General features: G+C 31.3%; 2 long non-coding RNA genes across 13 annotated transcripts; both read right to left on the reverse strand.

Annotated features, from left to right (window-relative positions):
* Window positions 1-477: 477 nt before the first annotated feature.
* On the reverse strand, window positions 478-6,823 carry LOC132604138 (uncharacterized). 10 transcript variants are annotated; one of them, XR_009568650.1, is made up of 8 exons: window positions 6,669-6,823; window positions 6,456-6,528; window positions 5,293-5,503; window positions 3,755-3,781; window positions 1,925-2,017; window positions 1,591-1,728; window positions 1,200-1,268; window positions 478-954 (listed from the first exon to the last, which is right to left on the reverse strand). It is a non-coding gene; the product is annotated as an uncharacterized LOC132604138 (long non-coding RNA). The 10 variants fall into 10 exon arrangements; XR_009568648.1 differs by having other exon boundaries at window positions 5,293-5,485; window positions 6,669-6,822; XR_009568652.1 differs by having other exon boundaries at window positions 6,686-6,772.
* Window positions 6,824-10,171: 3,348 nt separating this feature from the next.
* On the reverse strand, window positions 10,172-14,295 carry LOC132604140 (uncharacterized). Of its 3 annotated transcripts, XR_009568654.1 has the most exons (4): window positions 12,950-14,098; window positions 12,597-12,791; window positions 11,308-11,376; window positions 10,172-10,419 (listed from the first exon to the last, which is right to left on the reverse strand). It is a non-coding gene; the product is annotated as an uncharacterized LOC132604140 (long non-coding RNA). The 3 variants fall into 3 exon arrangements; XR_009568655.1 differs by adding an exon at window positions 14,151-14,295 and having other exon boundaries at window positions 10,172-12,791; window positions 12,950-13,077; XR_009568653.1 differs by having other exon boundaries at window positions 10,172-12,791; window positions 12,950-14,109.
* Window positions 14,296-16,116: the final 1,821 nt, after the last annotated feature.

Below are 16,116 nucleotides of genomic sequence, written 5' to 3' on the forward strand. Positions count from 1 at the left end.
TATATATATTATTTCACTTGATTGAATATTGTTGAATAATATCAAATCAACAGTATTAGGATAAAAAATTGGTTATTATTTCGCATCACAGTCCTATTTTATACTAGATGGCATGTGCCCGTACAGGGCATGAACATTCGTTACTACTGAAATGCAAATAAAAGAGACATGCTTCAACTAAATCTCGACATGACATGCTTCGTAGCATATTATATTCATTTGTGAAATAAAGTTATATGTGTACGTTGCTGGAAAGGCAAAAATAGAAAGATTATTTGTGGAACACAGTTATAGATTAAACAAACAAGGTTGGATAGTGAGAATAAATTTATGAATGTTAGATATTAAACAATAAAAATACATCATTGTGTTTATACACCCCGTATACATTGTCAGTGTATAATAAATGCATAATTTTGTACACCACATATACATTGTCAGTGTATAATAAGTGCAAAAAGGAATGTATAATTAATATATAATGTATACACAATGATTATATACATATTATACAATTATTATATACATATTTATACAATGACGATACATTGCATATGTAATGTATAAATGACTTCTTTCCTCTATCTCTCAAATATATACAAACTAGATAGTGATGCGCGGACCCAACATTCCGGCTTAAATGTACTTTTATGTGAATAACGGGAAAATGCTCGATTCATTGTTTGCAACCTCCAGCTACAAAATAACTTGAAAGATTCAACATGGAAAAACATTTGTATACTCATTTCAAGCGTATTGTCAAAACCAATTACATGTACAGTACAGGACATAATAACACTTCATACTATTACCATGAGTGTTGCAGCAATTCTAAATTTGAAGGGAAAATTTCGAAGCTCCAGTATAAGATATCACCTTTCTTCGAGCTTTGGTAGATAATCTTTCCCCCCTGCTTCGCGACTCTGAACTTTTCCGATTTTAAGAGAGACAAGGCTGGAGAAAAGGAAGATATTAAAAGACTGATACCGAAAATGTAAGCCTTCGCAATATGTCTTGCACAATGAAAACTTGGCTACCTAAATCACATTTTCATCAACACAACTATAGCGAATGAACGTTATCCCTTGATAGCAGGTGGTAATTTAGTATTATCCACTTTTTTCTTGCTCTTCACTTGTACCATTATTTAGAATATCTTTGAATATCGTAAATTATAATTTAACTGGCCAAGCATTTACCTGTCAACATTCGGTAGGCCAAAGCTGGCTATTAAGGGTCAAGAACTATGCATGTCTTTTAACAAACCCCTGCACGTTAGGGAGAATAGATGGTATAAGACATTAAAAGAAAGAAGATGACATAAAACATGAAAAACCTTCTCTAAATAGTTTGTGAAGAATATCCAAGTAGTCATTTAAAGGCTAATGAAGATAAGCACATGGAATGCATTGTGTATTGTATCCTCTAATCTGTCATAATACGTCCCTTTTGTCTTCCCAACACCTGTCGGGCTCCTGGTTTAGATGGACGGGTTCCTTATTGTGGCGCTTAAGCTCAGAATAGATAAGACATAGTTACCATGGAAGAAAGCATTATATTACATGAAGGAAAAGAGAAGCATAATATTACCTAAACATCAACGAAATTATTGGTCGAATGGGATGGCTGAGGAGCATTTTCCTGGTGTATGCAATTAATGAAAAAATCATAACCGATCCAAAACCTTAATGGTTGTCCAGCTTAACTTAATTTTCTTCTTGTGCTTGCCTGTAATTTAAAAAAACAAATAGATATCATGGAAATAGGAAAACAAAGAACAACAAATTTCAGAGTTCTTTTAATAGCTTCAAGAGTTGATATATCATCCAAATCAGATTAGATCGATGAGAAAACTAATTGCAGTTGCCCCTTTATCACAAAGACATCATAAGGATGCAAACCAAAGATCAAAGAAATCAATTACCAGGTCACAAGCCGAGACAGCTGGAATAGACCAAAATGCCAAAAAGAATGTTCCACCAAGAGTAAGCAAAAGTTTTGTCCGTGGAATCAGACCCTGCAGATATAGCATGAAAAGATGTGTGCTCATTAATTACAAACCCATATATATTGTATGGAAGACATAATATGTGTATAATTATATAGCCAATGACTCTTTGCACATCTTTCATATGATTACTTTTTTTTTTTTTTTTGGGTAAAGAATCTTTCAGATGATTACTATTTGAAGAGTTTTCTATTATAAAGGCTAATCAAGATAAGCAAATGGAATGCATTGTGTATTATATCCTCTAATCTGTCATAATACGTCCCTTTTGTCTTCCCACTACCTGTCGGGCTCCTAGTTTAGATGGATGGAAAGAAGCGTTTGAGATTTTTGCTTGCTTCCCGTGTTTATCATACACAGTAGACACTTAGAAGGGATCAAATAATAGGTAATGCTTTATATATGGAACATCCAAAGAAACATGAAAACTTCACTTCTAAAATAAACCTGCACAATTATTTCACTACATATCTTTCAACTTTTTTCAGGTAATTTCCTTGAAACAACAAATCTTAAATCCTCTTAATCTTTAGTTCCCAAAACAAGAAGAATCAAATTAGTTTTCATATCTTCTGTATCTACACCATTATGCATTGAATAAGACTAATTTGTTCGTAACATTATTTTATAGCTTAAAGTCTGCAACCAATTTCTATACATTTTGAAGCTGACCACCATAATATAATCCAAGCATGATTTGAAAAGTAAAGAAAAAGCTCTTCTTGAGAAAGACCTTCAAGTCCAATTAGCCCACCATAGCTAAGGTTAGCTCTTACAACACTATTAAAAAAAAACCTTGTCTCAAATTTTGCAAAACATGGACTATCCAAGTAGACTTGAAGATGGCCATTTTCATCAAGATCATATGATTTTACAGCATTTTTGGGGAATAGTCCAGCTGGAAGTCCCCTATTCTAAGGAGGTCATGGATTGAAGTTGAGGAAATGGTGAAAGAGAAGAGGAAGATTGATGGAACAAATGGTGTAAGTGGTAATCTTCCTCCCTCACTCAGCTGACAAGAACACAGAGAGTACGGCTAAGCATAACCTTTTGCAATTAACAAAAGCACGTACCATGGTTGTTAATGTTATCAGAGTTTAGTTCAACCAACCATGCTAGGAAGAAGGTGGTTTGTTTCTAAAGGCCAGAACACAGGATAGTTGAGCAAATAACCAAGCACAAAAGGAAATTAAAGAAAATCTGGAACTACTGCAGTTTCTATCGTTTCTGAAATAAAAAATCAATGCCACCTTATAAAAAATAATATAAACTCAGATGATCTAGAAAGGAAGTCTTTACTCAAAAAGTCCTGTATTAGTCTATCGCCAATGGAATATTGATAAAACTTGCTATTTAGAAAAGCTCAACTCCTACTCTCTTGACTTGTTACTAAGCTTTGATATGCACCTAAATAACAATAGGCAGAGACGAAGCCTTAATAACCCAAAATATACTAACGGACTTCCAGTAAATCCCAAACAGCTTAAACTTTCATCAAATTTACATTAATTATTGAAATAATTCTCAAGAACCTTAGAATGATAGTACACTTTTATTGACTTCCGGTTCAATTCGACTTAATACACAAAACCATCCAAAGAATAAGTGTCACATCATTTGATTTACATTCACTTATTATGCTTTAGGAATCAGGATTTCTACTAAAATAGTAAAGCATTGAGGAATCAAAATGATAACGCCACACATGTATTGATCACAAATACAGTCCAAAAGTAAATAATGTACCTTATAGATGAGAATCTTGAAGAACACCTGTGAAAAAGAAAAAAGAGATAGTAAAGCATTGAGGAATGTACCTTATAGATGAGAATCTTGAAGAACACTTGCGAAAAAAGAAAAAAGAGATAGAATAAACGATTATTGAGTTTAGATGAGAATCTTGAAGAACACTTGAGAAAAAAGAAAATAATATTGTCTCAGGCATATCATCAATTACCAGTAAATTTCTCATTACTTTTCATACCCTTCTCTTTTAATTAAATTCCCTTGATGTCCCCCTCTAAAAGCTAAGACCTATTCATAGCTGAATCCTTATTCTGTATAGTTCTAGAACCATCTCAACTTTACCTTTTCTCATCTTCAATTCCATTGCCATGTCTATAGAATTTTCTCTTAGATTTTACTGGTATTGCATTCCCGTCACCATTGTGAAATAGAAAGAGTCACTACGCAGACATTGCCTATTCAATTAGGCTTGTGGTTCATGATGCATATATCTTAATTCCAATAACACTGGAAGCACTAATACTGGACATATCCGCTAAATCAGATCATCATTCAAGAGATTATAGTAGAAGATTTTATTGTAAACAATACTTTAATGAGATATGCTTGACATTTTATTAGATCAATCAGTAACTGGTGGAAAACGAAGCTAAAAGTAACAAAGTTAGCCGTGTGATTAGTTGCTTTGGCATTCAGTATAACCAATTTTCCCAGGGAAAGTCACTCTACAGTCGCACGCACAAAGAAAAATGTAAACATATATTTTTATGTAAAATAATATATCTAGTCGAGAATTAGAATAATTAAGGAAAAATCAAATTAACATATTGAGACGACTTTAATTTCTTCTCTAAAAAGACATAAATTTCTCTTGCTTTGATTGCACCTCCAAAATCACTTTAAAAAGATATGGAATTCAGGAATTATATAGAATCAGTGCCTTTTAATAGAAAACACGAATTTACATAAGCCAGAATTCAAACAGACAAACACCAGGTACAAACCAAAAGGTGAATTATCCTTTTCATTTTACATCAGTGCCATCACAACCTCCAAAAATATCTATCATTTTCAACCTTGATTTCAATTGCTTGATACCTATTTAATTTGCCAAGGCATCTGACATTAGAACCTTTGGCTCCTATATTCATGAGCTAGTGACTCTAGTGTAATTTAAGCATTCTAAAACTAATATATATAGTATTCAAAATAATATTGAATTTATTATAGGTTAAGAACTCTTGATTAATCCACTCTATTAACTTAAATGTGAACATTTCCAACGCCAATGTAAAGTCAAAACTGTCAGAGGTTAGGATAAACAGAATTCGATATGCTCGGGTGATAATTTTCTGTGTAATATCACTCAAACAGGATTTAAAAGACTAAATATATGTGGCAAAGCATGTGCAGTTGAGGCGACGAACAGCTAGAACATTATCAAGTTATAACTATATACCCTTATTGTATTTACAAGTACAACCTTTAGAGAGTAAAAAATAAATATATCTCCTAAAGTTAATGAAAGCCATCTTTACCTTCTATCCGGAAATACCAACACATGTGATGGAGACCTTTGAGATTGAAACAGCTGATATTTTTCTCTTGTGATGGAAGTTAAAAGATGCAATTGCTTGCTGGAAAAAGCAGCAAAAGACAAAGTAGAAGCACAAGCTTTTCACACGCATGCATTAAAGTGGACGCAACTTGAGCAGACGAAGTCGTCTAAGCCTGACACAAGTTTTCCTCCTTTAACAATATGCCGTGTTACAGTCACATTTGAAATTATTTCGGCATTATCACCAATAAAGCTCCAAAAATTTGGAGGAGAAAACAACATAAATTTTAGTTAAAAATATAGTAAGTGATGCAGTTATTTTAGGCATAACATCCTACATCTTCACCGCATCGAAGTTCTTCCCCTTTTAAATCAATTTTTACCAGATGATAATTGTGCACCTAATCTTTAAAAAATCATAGATGTTTGAACATATAATCACATTCTTCATTTTTCCCTTACATAGATTCTAGAATCAATCAAATTTTCTCTGATAATTAACCAGAACTCCAAAGAGCAAAATTGGCTCTCGGATTTCAACTTTCCCTTTGTTCCTTGTGCTTCCAATTTCAGGTATCTGTACTCCTAATTTTTGGTATGTTTTCTGTATTTCTTTCTTCCTTCCTCCCTCTTTTGCATCTTTTTTTTTCCCTTCCAATTCATGGTTTTTTGGGGGAGAATATAGTAATATGAAGATTATAGATGTAAGTTTTCTCTTTTCCGTGTCCCTTTTTCTCTTCTGAAACATCCTATTCAAAGCTATTTTTGGTTAAACAATCTGGATTTAAGAGGGTCCTAACACAGCGAAAAGTTTGTTCTTTCAGGCAATTTGTCAAACACCTCCAAGGCAAGTTTGATAGCAGTTCCATTCTTGCTACACTTTGAAAAGCTTAAAACAGTTTAAAATAAAGAATAAACCATGAAAACAGCGAAGAAGCTGAACACGCACAACAGAGGTGTAGAGATTTATCACCAATTAGCCAAAAAATTTAGGTGAAAGTAAGCTAAATCTTCCATGGAAGACTCAAAACACAGAAAAGAGCATTCTTCAATTTAAAACTAAGCACAATGACAAATCTAATAAATAACACTGATAATCAGAAAAGATGGAAAAATAAAGGGGAAATCGGGAAAAGAACTCACCTAATAACTGTGTAGATCACCTAAACTGAGCAGTGAAGACACGCAGCAAAACGATCAAAATATGAAGAAGAACCTGGTAAACCCAAAAAATTAGTGAAGTCATATTATTCATTAATCAGCTATTGAAGTGTCAATCTTTAAAAAATCATAGGTGTTTGAACATATAATCACATAAAAACATTAAGAAAGGGGAAAACCCATATACTGAAATACCAAAAATCAGAAGATACTTGAGATAATAGATAGATTAGTAGAAGTAGTAGCAGTAGAAGACAAAGGTGGAAGCTTGTAAAAGCAGAGTGATTGTGAGATGCAGTAGTAGTAGTAGATAGAAGAAAAAGGTGGTAGAAGCTTCTAAGTAGGAAGTAAGAGCCCGTTGGCATTGGCTTATAATTTGTTGTTTTCAGCTCTTTTGACCGCTTGCCCGATCAGCTTAAAGTTATTTTGTGTTTAAAATAAGCTAAAAAAATAATTAAATCTATTTTGACTTAGCTTATCTAAAATAGCTTATAAGCTGAACAAAAAAATAAGTTAAACTATTTCAACTTATTTTTTTTAACTTATAAGCTATTTACAACTTATAGGCATAAGTCCATCCAAACAAGCTCTAAAGTGTAGCAGGCAAATAGAAGAATTGTGGAATAAAATATTACATATTTGCCCTTGTACGTCCTTGTTGGTCCTTCCCAAACTCCCATTTCTAAATATAACCAGATGGCCTATGCTCGTGCTGCGCACGGCCCAACACTTCGGATTATACTATATTTATGTATATGTAGTTGTGTTTAGATAATGATAATATATATATATATATATATATATATATATATATATATATATATATATATATATATATATATATATATATATATACTATGTTCAAAATATGATTAATATAACATTGTAGTTTGTGCTCCATATTTAAAATTTTATTTTATTCGTGTTTGCTACGAAAATTTATTAATACTTTTTAAAGGAGAAGATTTGTTTAAAAGAAAACTATTTTCCTCTCTTTGAGATGAAATAATAGCAATATTTAAGCATCAGTTGATACTTTCAATTTTAATTCGATTAATTTAAAAGTGTAAAATACTTATTATTTTTTATCAAATTTTGATTTGGATAATTCTAATTCAAATTATTAAATTAATTTTACATGTTTGAAATGAAACAAAGTAGAAATTAATTTTCTATTTAAACGAAGAAATGCTATTTTTTAATTTTTGGTAAATATTCTCGGTTTAACTCATTTTACTTGTCATGTTGTCTTTTGCATGGTTTTTTAAGGAAACGCAAATTAGAATTATAATTTGACTAATTTATCTTATTCATTATTTGACCCATGCTTTATATAGTTTCTTCTTTTTTTTATTTTTATTTTTTATATTGTTTGGTGTTGTTTAGTATGGGGCCCACCCTTTTGAACATTATTAGTTTGCACTATTTTTATGCATATAATATACATATATATATATACTATGTTCAAAACACGATTGATATAACATTGTAATTTGTGTTTCGTATCTAAAACTTTATTATATTAGTGTTTGCTAAGAATACAAAGTCTGAACTTTTTTTTTTAACATTGTTTATTTTTTTAATATGGGATTCACTTTTTTTTTTATATATATATTGCTTGATTTTGTCAATATGGGATACTATGTTCAAAACACGATTAATATAACATTGTAGTTTGTGCTCCGTATTTAAAACTTTATTATATTGGTGTTTGCTACGCATGGTGTTTAATATGGGGCCCACAATTTTTTTAACATTGTTTGTTTTTTTTAATATGGGATTCACTTTTTTTTAATATTGCTTGATTTTGTTAATATGGGGTCCACTTTTTTCCCGTGTTTGGATGTGGTGGGTTCCATTTTTTTTTTTTTTTAATACTGGTTGGTGTTTAATATGGGGCCATGAATAACTTCTATTTTTATTTTTTAGTAAATATTTTTTGTTTAACTCATTTTACTTGTCATGTTATTTTTTTCACGGTTTTTTAAGGAAACGTCAATTAGAATTAGAATTGCACTAATTTAGCTTATTAATTATTTGATCTCCATTCAATATTATTTTTTCTTTTATGACATTAATCTCTTTTCACATTTATTAGAGTAACGAAAAAATGAAAAGGTAATTAAATTCTATCTTATTTTAATATATAAGTATTTTAAGTATGTTGCTATACAATAATTTCATTTGCTTCCACTAATGGGTTGATACACATGTGACAATGAGTCCATCATTATTGATTTAATTGTTTGATTTTATAAGCATTTGTTTTTTAACATTGTTTGTTTTATTAATATGGGATTCACCTTTTTTTTTTTTAATATTGCTTGATTCTATTAATATGGGATCCACTTTTTTTTCCCGTGAGTTTGGATGTGGTGAGTTCCACTTTTTTTCTTCCTTTTTTTTATTGCTCGGTGTTATTTAGTATGGGGCCCACCCTTTTTTTTAAGGGACAACGGATGATGAAGCATTGGTCTAAACCCATGCTTTATATAGTTTCTTTTATTTTTATTTTTATTTTTATTTTTTATATTGCTTGGTATTGTTTAGTATGAGGCCCATCCTTTTGAACATTATTAGTTTGCACTATTTTATATATATATATATATATATATATATATATATATATATATATATATATATATATATATATATATATATATATATGTACTATGTTAAAAACACGATTATATAACATTGTAATTTGTGCTCCGTATCTAAAACTTTATTCTATTAGTGTTTGCTAAGAATACAAAGTCTGAACTTTTTTTTTTGACATTGTTTTTTTTTTAATATGGGATTCACTTTTTTTTATATATATATATTGCTTGATTTTGTCAATATGGGATATTATGTTCAAAACACGATTAATATAACATTATAGTTTGTGCTCCGTATTTAATACTTTATTATATTAGTGTTTGCTACGAATACGCATGGTGTTTAATATGAGGCCCACAATTTTTTTTTAACATTGTTTGTTTTTTTAATATGGGATTCACTTTTTTTTAATTTTGCTTGATTTTGTTAATATGGGGTCTACTTTTTTTTTCCCGTGAGTTTGGATGTGGTGGGTTCTACTTTTTTTCTCTTTTTTTAATATTGGTTGGTGTTTAATATGGGGTCCACAATTTTTTTTTAATCTTAGTTGTTTAATATATATGGGGCCCACAATTTTTTATTTTTTATGAGCCTGTTTAATATGGGGCCCAATTTTTTTTTTAATATTGCTTGATTTTGTTAATATGGGGTTCACTTTTTTTTCCCGTGAGTTTGGATGTGGTGGGTTTTTTTTAATACTGGCTGGTGTTTAATATGTGGTCCATAATTGTTTTCAATATTAATTGTTGTTTAATATATATGAGCCCGCATTTTTTTTTTACAATTTTTATGGGCCTGTTTAATATGGGGCTCAATTTTTTTTTATTATTTAGGGGGGGGGGGGGGGAGCAAAATTTTTTTATTTTATTTATGAGGGGTGGGCTCAAATATTTTTTATTTATTTATGAGAGGTGGGCCACGACGGACAACGAAGAGTGAGTAACAACTCACTCTTCTAAATGGTAGAAAAGAAATATATATAAACTAGAAGGGAAAGCCCGTGGGATGCACGAGCCCAATATAACTAATTTGGTTACCTAATTTTATCCAATTTAAATGAAACCTTAGTAAACAGTCAAAAATATATGAAGACGTCATTACGTTGTAACTATCATTTATTGAATCAAAAATAGTCATAGCAACATACACGAATTAAAGGTATCTTATATGCCCTTACTTCACTTGTAATTACAAACTTGAAATTTAAGAAACTAAATATATTCTCAAAAGTAGATGCAATCTCCGTTTTTGTTCTCTCTGTATTACATGTGATGAAGAACTTCTAAAGGATGGAGGAGTTGAACCTTCTCTTGTGAAAGACCAACCTGCTAAAATTCAAAGCAGACTGCAAACACCAAAAGATATTATTATTACAGGTTGAGAAACCACGAAAGACAAAGCAGAAGCACAAAAGGGACTCCAAGTTGAACACTTAAACAGATGCTAACACATGTAACTTTGAATAACTTGTGTCTGGCAGGTGAACAATTTCTTCAACGGATGAACTAAGCTTATCAGCTGGCATATCATGTTCTACCTTTCCAGCAATGAAAACAATATCAGATAACTCTTTCTCAAAAAGATTCTGAGTCTCCAACTTTCATAATTAGCAATTCAACCTCTTAAGTCTTCCACATGCTTCAACAAAGATAAATAATCTGGACCACTTCTAATTTATAGCCTATGTTCATAAAGTCCTCATTTCCTTTCTACTCCTCCATCTCAGAATCCAAAAAACAATAGCAAATGGAGAGAGTTACAATGCCACTTTCATCCACAAACATAAATGACAGGGGTTCCAAAAAAGCAGAGAAAAAAATATATCTGAAAAGCTAGTTTTCTCCTCTACACCACTGAAGGAGAAACTCCTCAAAACCAATCAGAAGCCACAGAGTGAAAATAACAACAGTATACAATGACAATCCCAGTTATTATGAAATCCAGTTGTGTGAGGTCAAGGAGGAGAGAAAACCAAGAAACTTAAGCTGGCAGCTATTACCATTAACCATTGTCCTGGTTTCTCTAGACAAATGTCATCATGTTGGACGTTCCTAAGGTCACAATTATTAATCAGCTACATGTAAGGAATCAAATAAATCAAATGACTAAGGTATGAAAGAAACCATTGTCTCCTCAGATCACCTGAGCAGCTTTCAAGACAGCAAATCAAATATGCAGTAGAACAGAAAAAGAAAATGCTCATAGGACCAAAAAAGAGCAATAGTTAACTTACAATATGACCCTTCGTATATATAGGCATATACCTCGAGAAAAGGCCAATGTGGAAAAGCAATGGCAAGATCTGAAGCAGGAAATCAGAAAATTAAATCATATAAGCTACAAAAAGAATTACATTTATATACGCTCTCCAATCTATTTTGGAAATATAAATAATATGGAGCCATAAATTGCATGATGCGCATGAACACACTTCATGAAGTATAGTTCTTGAAAAATAAAAGTATCATCTTTGTAAAGGCATTGATGAGACGACCACAAGTTCACAACTAATAGGAAGGAAATACTAGTGTAGTGAAGTTCATTAAAGAGAATATTTTTGTCTTTAGTAGTTCACCAGAGAAGAATTTGTCAAATGAAATATAACACTAAGTAGATCTTCCAAGTAACTTTTGTGTGCCTTCATATTGTGAAACTGACAAAAGATCATATGATAAACTAACGAAGCTTCGGTCAGCAATGAAATTAATGAATCTGAAACTCAAACTTTGTTTATGTTACAGTGATAGAGCCACAAAAAAGTCTCCATCCGACATATCCATATCAGCACTAAATTTTATATGTCACAACAAAGGGGGAAAATCACATCAACAAAAGCTGAAGAAAACAATCAAAAACATTAAAGTTAAACTCTAGCCCCTACTCACTGCTAGATTCTATAGCTGATAATATTTTTTCTTTTCTTTTTCTTTATTTTTACAAAAAAATCTACTTCATTATTCTGGAAATTTATCTTAGCATAAATCTATACTGACCATTTTGTTTAACAATACGATAAAAATGAAAGGATTAAGAATGCATTGACAGCTCAAGAACAGTTCAGGAAATCGAGTGCTACAAAAAATAACCTTTACTTTCAAAATCCAAAGATGAGATCAGATCTTTAATGCATTCAGAATAGCAAGTTCATGTTATAACCGTAAGAAACTAATTAAAAAGCTACATCAAGACGATATTTCCATGTGGCTATGTGTAAAGTTGTATTGCCTTTCTTGTCATGCTCAATCAATATTGAGCTGCCAGCATCCAGTACTTGCTCGTTCATATAAGTATCCTGACCTCAACGGTCATATGAAATGCAGTTTGGCTTTGTTTATCGTTGCGTAATTTGATAGCTGCAATTGCTTAAGATTCTTAAAATCTCTCATTTTCCACTTTCACTAAACTCCTGGATTGTGAGGTTTCCATTTTAATCCAGTATAAGCCTCTCTGTTTGATAAAAATACGCCAGTAATAATGCGATCATATTCAAATATTGTTTCGCTGTTATCACAAACTACGTACCTCCATATCAAATGCAGAATTGAAACCAACATGGAGCAAATATTGACTTTGACGCGTTCAACACTTGGATTCTACTTCTGCAAGCTCTTGTCCTGACCATTCTCAGTACGTACTGTTCGTCTCACTAAAGCCATGTATGGCTAACTTATTTCTTCATGGGTCATCTTGTCAAGTCAACTCCCATTTAGTTATTTGCTACCAAAAAAAAAAAAAAAAAAAAGATACATGGTGATAATTGTTCCATCTTTAGCATGCCGAGCAATCTAATCAACACTTTGTAGGATGGCAATTTGCATCAGTTCAGGTGGAAAGCAGACAGGCTATCTAAACCAAATTAACATGAAACGACTTACCTCATGATGCAGAATTGTAGCCCCCAGACTCCATGGTTTGACAGAATCTTCTACACCCTCCCATAGCAAAGAGTCGAAGACCAAACCCATTAAATAGATGTTCTTTTTTTCCCCTCTATTGCAGCAGCCTGAATAACACCACAAAATGTCAACCATACAACATAGTGCAAGAGCTAAGTATGTTCAGGCCTCTCAATGGAGTCAGTTGTTACAATTATGAAGTGCAGAGTTGTTCAATTCATATAATTCTGGCTCGCGAGTATTAAAAACCCACAAATCTTCGACTAATGGCAACACTAAAATATAATTTATGGACTTCATTACTCTACTCCAAATAAGGATTTATCATCAAACACATTGGTTGCATAGTCCATTTCCCAATAAGTAAACAATTAAGAAGATTACAACAATGTTGATGCCTCAAATATATGGCAAATAAAGAGACCCAGGTTAATTCTGCACTATTAGTTGGTAGCAAAGGACAAAATTCATCAAAAACACATCATGCATGTGCAAATCAGGTACAACTATTGAGATGTGTGTAAGAATTCTACCAAGACATTATTCAAATAAAATAAAAAGTTCAAATATGCACACCAAATTGTGAGTACAAACAAAGAAAGTGCAATAAACAGAGTAATATTGCACTAATAACGCGCAACGATAGATAACCAAAGAAACTGGACAAACTTCAATGAGTGAAGACCCAAATTCTAGTACCAACAAATAAACTGTAATGACCCGGATATATTGGCATAGTGAAGTATAACAAAGCGACGAATAGAATTATAACACGTGGACGCACGAGATTAAGTCTGAGTTAACGAAGGTTAAGGGCTGTGATTGCGTGAGAATCCTATAACTAGACGCTTGAAAGAGCAACAAGAATAATGATCAGTTGAGTATTTTCTCCCCTCCTTTAATCCTCTTTCTCCCTCTCTTCTTGTCTCCTTCTTCTTCAATCCCTAAATTCTCCTTTTCTCTTCTTCTGTTTCGAGTTCAAGTTCATCAATGGAGATTTCTTAGCGCAGTTTATTTTCATTCCATATCAGTAGCTTTATTTGTAACAGAGTTCAGTTTCGCTTAATATAAACCCCAGAAAATTGCCCCGAAATTTTTAGTTCGATTTGATTAGTTTAATTTCCGAATTTAAATAGTTGGATCATTACATAAGCACAATAGACAACAGGGAAAAACTCACCAAAGAAAAGGAAGAAGATGGATGAGAATAGTAGCCTCTGGATTGTACGAATGGAATATGTTCTCTTGATCAGTTTTAAATTTGCCCCAAATAAGACATTAAATTACAATGTTGCCCCTATTCGTCCTCATAACTGTCATTTCTAAATATTTCTAATCTAATCTAATCTAATCTAATTCTAAATATTAATACTAGATGGCAGCACAGGCCCAATACTTTAAATTATAGTGTATATATATATATATATATATATGTACTATGTTCAAAAAATGATTAAGATAACATTGTAATTTGTGCTCCGTATCTAAAATTTTATTATATTCGTGTTTCCTATTAATACAAAGTCGATAAAAATTTATTAATAAGAAAACTATTTTTCTCTCTTTAAGATAAAACAATAGCAATATTTAAACATCAGTTAATACTTTCAATTTTAATTCGATTAATTTAAATGTATAAAATACTTATTATTTTTTATCAAATTTAATTTGGATAATTCTAATTCAAATTATTAAATTAATTTTACATGTTTAAAACGAAACAAGTAGAAATTGATTTTCTATTTAAACGAAGAAATACTATTTTTTATTTTTTGATAAATATTTTCGGTTTAGCTTATTTTACTTGTCATGTTGTCTTTTGCATGGTTTTTTAAGAAAACGTGAATTAGAATTAAAATTTAACTAATTTACCTTATTCATTAGTTGATCTCCATTTGATATTAATCTGTTTTCACATTTATTAGAGTAAGAATAAAAATGAAAAAATAATTAAATTCTATCTTATTTTAAAATATAAATATTTTAAATATATTTATTTTAGTAAACATAACAAATAAATGACATGGCAGAATAGCAAATACAGCAATTAAATATCTAGATTAGATCTCAGGCTAATATAAGAAAAGAAAGAAAATTGTATGTATTTGCCGACTTAACCTTTTGAAGAAAAGTAATAATATGAGGTTCATGTTTTTTGCTGTGTAAAAATTTTATTTGCTCCCACTAATGGGTTAATACGCATGTGGCAATGAATCCACTATTATTGACTTAATGGGGATACTTTGGGAATTACATGAATATTGTTTGATTTTTTAATATATGAGGTGCACGTTTTTTTTTATTCTGACATTGCTTTTTTTTTTTTAATATGGGGTCCACTTTTTTTAATGAGTTTGGAGAGGGTGGGGTCCACTTTTTTTTCATGAGTTTGGAGAGGGTGGGGTCCACTTTTTTTTTTTAATATTGCTTGGCGTTTTTAGTATGGGGTCCACCTTTTTTTTTTAAGAGTGACTGACGACGAAGCATGGGTAAACCGATGCTTCTATATCTATATAATAGAAAAATAGAAATATAATAAAGTATTTCTATCTACTTTTCAGAAGAGTTGGTAATATAAAGTATAAAATGTCATTTTTTTGCCCTTAAATAAAAAAGTGGGACCAAAGGACGGACGACGATCTTGCTTATAAACCGGCTCTTCGATATAGTTTTTTTATATATGGGGTCAACTTTTTTTTTCATGAGTTTGGAGAGGGTGGGGTCCTCTTTTTTTTCATGAGTTTGGAGAGGGTGGGGTCCCTTTTTTTTCTTTTTTTTTTTAAATATTGTTTGGCGTTTTTAGTATGGGGTTCATCTTTTTTTTTTTTTAAAGAGTGACTGACGACGAAGCATGGGTAAACCGATGCTTTTATATAGTAGAAAAATAGAAATATAATAAAGTATTTCTCTCTACTTTTTAAAAGAATTGGTAATATAGAGTATAAAATGTCATTTTTTTTGCCCTTAAATAAAAAAGTGGGTGGGACCACAAAGGATTTTTTGCCCTTAAATAAAAAAGTGGGACCAAAGGACGAACGACGATCTTGCTTATAATCCGGCTCTTCTATATAGTAGTAAAGTAATACACACACACACACACACGCATATATAACACGATTAATATAACATTATAGTTTGTGCTCCGT

The sequence above is a fragment of the Lycium barbarum genome, chromosome 7 (genome assembly GCF_019175385.1).
Source record: "Lycium barbarum isolate Lr01 chromosome 7, ASM1917538v2, whole genome shotgun sequence".
NCBI lineage: Eukaryota > Viridiplantae > Streptophyta > Magnoliopsida > Solanales > Solanaceae > Lycium > Lycium barbarum.